Genomic DNA, 5394 nt, shown 5'->3' with positions numbered 1-5394 from the left:
CGGGGCCTACTCACCTGCTAGGTGTTTCGGCCCGGGCTCGGATGGCTCGTCGGTGGTCGCGCTGAGGGCAGCCTTGGATGCGGACGACCCCATGCGTGCGTCGCCAGCCGCCGGCTACGAGGGTAATGGCCACGAAGGCTGGCCCCTCCTCTTCTGGACCGCGGACTGATCCGGGACCAGCACCGCGGATGATGAAATGGGCGCGTGAGGTAACGGAAGAAAGGCCTGGCCCCGCAGCTGGTGTTAGCCAGGCAACTCTGTCCTCGTGCCGCCTGACGCACGCCTGCATAATTATGAGGTGAGACGTGACGTCACGAGGCGCCAGGGCGGGAGAAGCGGGTTCAGGGGGCAGGATCTCACGTGGGACGGAGCATCTGCGGGGCGGGGCGCTAACGCAGACCCTTGGCATGGTAGACGCTCAGTAAGAAAATAACCACTATTGAATGAATATCATGAGAAAGAGGGACATGTTGGGGACTCCAGGTGAAAGATCTCGAGATCTTCAGGTCTTGGGAAGTCAAGCGGTCCTGTGATAGTGCTTTGGAAATCCTTGACGTGGCCTCGTTAGGGAGGCTTCCGTCACGTGTGATGGGAACTGTATCCTGCCCGAGTCCATGTCCTGCAACCCTTCACCCAGCATCACATACCGAAGTCCATAGACTTGTTCATACTATTCCTTTTATCCCTGGAATCTGCAGTGACGTTATTTCTCTCTTTCCTGGTACTGTTAATGTATGTCTTCTCTCTCTCTCTCTTTTTTTCTTGGTGTATCTGGCTAGACAGTTATCGATTTTATTGATCCTCTCAAAGAACCACCTTTTGCTTTCACTGATTTTCTCTATATTCTCTTTTCTATGTCACTGATTTCTGCTCGTATCTATCTATATTATTCCATTGCTTCTACTTGCTTGCAGTTTATTTTGCTCTTCACTTTCTGGTTTCTTAAGGACATTGGCTTAACTTATTTAAGATTCTTCTTTTATAATATAGGACTTTAGGGTTAAGTACTGCTTTTGTTGTTATCAAAGAACATGTTTCTTATTATTTAAATCTTTTAAATTTTGTTGAGATTTATTTTATAGAACAGAATATATGCTCTAAAAGGTAAATCTTCTGTGTACCCTTGAAAACCACGTATTTTTCTACTGTTCGATGCAGTGTTCCATTACATGTGTATTACTGTTATTGATATTGTATCACCAGTGACTGAGACTCTGTTCATTTGCATTTTTTTTCTTTTTCTTTTTATTTTTTTGCAGTACACGGGCCTCTCACTGTTGTGGCCTCTTCCGTTGAGGAGCACAGGCTCCGGACGTGCCGGCTCAGCGGCCATGGCTCACGGGCCCAGCCGCTCCACGGCATGTGGGATCTTCCTGGACTGGGGCACGAACCTGTGTCCCCTGCATTGGCAGGCGGACTCTCAACCACTGCGCCACCAGGGAAGCCCCATTTGCATTTTTAACAGCCTTTCCCCCCCCTGCACTTTACGTTGCAGACTTTCTTTTGCTGTCATCAAGTTCACTGATCTTTTCTTTTGCAGAGTATCTTCTCTTAATCCCATTTAGGACAGTTTGCATTTTCAGTAAGGTATTTTTCATCTCTAGAATTTCTATTTGACTCTTTTTATCTTTCAATGCTCTCCTCATTATGTTCACATTTTCCTTTAAACCCTTGAGGATATCATAATAACTATCAAGAATATATGCTTATCAACCAATTCCTTCTGGCTCTGTTTCTATTGACTTATTTTTCTCTTTGGTATCAGTAACATTTTTCTGCTTCTTCCTGTGTAATTTTGTATAGATGTCAAATATTCTTAATTCACTGAGTGCTGTATGTTTATGTATTACTTTAAAGAACGTTGAAGTTGGTTTAGAAAGGCACATACATTACTTTGATATCACTTCTGTCCTTTCAGAGCATGTTTTCTCAAGTAGCTTTGTTGGTATTTAATTCACATATCATTCCATTCACCCATTTAGTCTACAAGTTGGTAGTTTTTAGCATATTCAGAGTTGTATGACCAGCACCAAGATCAATTTACAACATTTTCACTACCTTAAAAAGAAACCCCACACTCATTAGCCATCACTCTTCATTTCCACCTAAACCTCCCATCCCTAGTCAATCACTATTCTACTTTATGTCTCTGAAGATTTTCCTATTCTGAACATTTCATATAAAAGGACTCAGTCAATATGTGGACTTTGGGGACTGGGCTCCTTCACTTAGCATAATATATGACAGCTTCATTCATGTTGTAGCATGAATCAGTACTTCATTTCTTTTTATGGCCAAATAATATTCCATTGTGTGGATATACTACAGTTCATTTGTTCATTCATGAACACGTGGGCTGTTTCCCTTTTTGAACTATTGTGAATACTGCTTCACATGCAAGTATTTCTTTCAATACCTGTTTTCACTTCTTTTAGGTACATACCTAAGCGTGGAATTGCATGTTCATATGGAAATTCTGTGTTGAACTTTGTAAGGAACTACTAAACTATTTTCCATAGTGGCTGAACCATTTTACAACCCCACCAGCAGTGTATGAGGGTACCAATTTCTACACATCCTTGCCAATATTTGTTTTCCATTTGTTTGATTATAGCCATCTGAGTGGGTTGGAAGTGGTATCTCTTTGTGGTTTTCATTTACATTTCCCTGATGACTAATGACTTAGAAGAATTTTTTCATGTGCTTATTGGCAGTTTGTGTATCTCCTTTGGAGAAATGTCTATTCTGATCCTTTGCTATTTTAATTGAGTTTATCTTTTTCTTCAGCTTTACTGAGATATGATTAACAAATAAAAATTGTATATATTTAGGTTGTACAACATGATGTTTTTTTTAAAGACACGGTTTTATTTATTATTATTATTTTAAAATTTTATTTATTTTTGGCTGCGTTGGGTCTTCATTGCTGCACGTGGGCTTTCTCTAGTTGTGGCGAGTGGGGGCTACTCTTCATTGCGGTGTGCTGGCTTCTCATTGCAGTGGTTTCTCTTGTTGCGGAGCACAGGCTCTAGGCACGTGGGCTTCAGTAGTTGCAGTATGCGGACTCAGTAGTTGCAGCAAGTGGGCTCTAGGGCACTCAGGCTTCAGTAGTTGTGGCACACGGGCTTAGTTGCTCCATGGCATGTGGGATCTTCCCGGACCAGGGCTCAAGCCCGTGTCCCCTGCATTAGCAGGTGCGTTCTTAACCACTGTGCCACCAGAGAAGTCCCAACATGATGTTTTCTTTTAAGGTGTACAAGATGAGGATTTAATATATGTATACATTGTGAAATGATCACCACAGTCAACACATCCATCACCTCCATACTTAAGATATTTTCTGTGGTTAGAATACTTGAGATCTATTATTTTAGCAAATTTCAAGTATACAGTATTATTAATTGTGGTCACCATGCTGTATATTAGATCACTAGAAATCATTCATCTTTTTTAATATTTCATTTAGCATAATACCCTCAAGGTCTATCCATGTTGTCACAAATGGCAGAATTTCCTTCTTTTTAATGGCTGCATTTTATGTATATATAAAATATATATTATATATATATATACACACATTTTCTTTATTCATCTGTCAATGGAATTTAGATTGTTTCCATATCTTGACTGTTGTGAATATTGCTGCAATAAACATGGGAATGCATATATCTTTGAGATCCTGACTTCATTTATATGGGTATATACCCAAAAGTTGGATTGCTGGATCATATGTTAGTTCTATTTTTAATTTTTTGAAGAAACTTCATACTTTTTTACATAATGGCTGTACCAGTTTATATTCCCATCAACACTGCACGAGGGTGCCCTTTTGTCCACATCCTTGCTGACACTTGTTATTTGTTGTCTTTTTGATAATAGCCATCCTGACAGGTGTGAGGTGATAATCTTATTGTGGTTTTGATTTGCATTTCCTTGATGATTTGCAATGTTGAGCATCTCTTTATGTGCCTGTAGGTCATATGTATATCTTCTTTGGAAAAATGTTTATTCAGGTCTCAGACCTATTTTTAAATTAGGTTGTTTGTGGGTTTTTTTGCTATTGTTGTATAAGTTCCTTATATATTTGGGGTACTAAACTCTTAGCAGATATATGGTATACAAATACCTTCTCACATTCTGTGGGTTGACTTTTCATTTTGGTGATGATTTCCATTGCAGTATAGCTTTTTCGTTTGACGTAGTCCCACTTGTTTATTTTTGCTATTGTTGCTTTTGCTTTTGGTGTCAAATCTAAAAAGTCATTGCCAAGATGGATGTCAAGGAGCATCCACCTAGGTTTAATTCTAGGAGTTTTATGCTTTCAGGTTTTACATTTAAGTATTTAATTCATTTGAGTTAATTTTTGTGTATGGTGTAAGACAGTGGTCCAGTATCATTCATTTGCATGTAGATATCTAGTTTTCTTAACACCACCTGTGGAAAAGACTATCCTTTCCCCATTGTGCATTCTTGGCTCCCTTGTCAAATATTAGTTGACTGTATATGTGTGGGTTTATTCCTGTACTCTATTCTACTCCATTGGTCTGTGTGTCTGTTTTCATGCCAGCGCCATAGTGTTTTGATTACTGTGGAATTGTAATATCATTTGAAATCAGGAAGCCCCCAGCTTTGTTCTTGCTCAGGATTACTTTGGCCATTTGGGGTCTTTTGTGGTTCCACATGATTTTTAGGATTGTTTTCTTCTATTTCTGTGGAAAATGCCACTGGAATTTTGATGGGGATTGAATTAAATCTGTACATCACTTTAGGTATTATGATCATTTTAACAACATTCATTCTTCCAATCCATGAACACAGGGTATGATATAATTCTTTTTTTTTTGGCTGCACAACTTGGCTTGCAGGATCTTAGTTCCGCCATCAGGGATTGAACCCGGGCCCTTGGCAGTGAAAGTGCAGAGTCCTGTCCACAGGACCACCAGGGAATTCCTCATGAATACAGGATATGTTTCAAATTATTTGTGTCTTCTTAAAATTCTTTCATCAATATCTTATAGTTTTCAGTGTACAAGATCTTTCATCTCCTTGGCTAAATTTACTCCTCAGTATTTTTTTGATGCTATAGTATATGTGAATGTTTTCTTGATTTCTTTTTCAGATAGTCCATTAGTATATAGAAATACAGCTGAGAGAGGTTCAAGATGGCAGAGTAGAAGGACATGTTCTAACTCCCTCTTTTTTTTTTAGGGTGATTTATATGTTTGTTTGTTGTTTTTTAACATCTTTATTGGAATATAATTGCGTTACAATGGTGTGTTAGTTTCTGCTTTATAACAAAATGAATCAGTTATACATATACATATGTTCCCATATCTCTTCCCTCTTGCATCTCCCTCCCTCCCACCCTCCCTATCCCACCCCTCTAGGTGGTCA

This window comes from Neophocaena asiaeorientalis, unplaced genomic scaffold (assembly GCF_003031525.2).
Source record: "Neophocaena asiaeorientalis asiaeorientalis breed wild unplaced genomic scaffold, Neophocaena_asiaeorientalis_V1.1 scaffold918, whole genome shotgun sequence".
Taxonomy (NCBI): Eukaryota; Metazoa; Chordata; class Mammalia; order Artiodactyla; family Phocoenidae; genus Neophocaena; species Neophocaena asiaeorientalis.
This window is presented reverse-complemented; position numbering follows the sequence as displayed.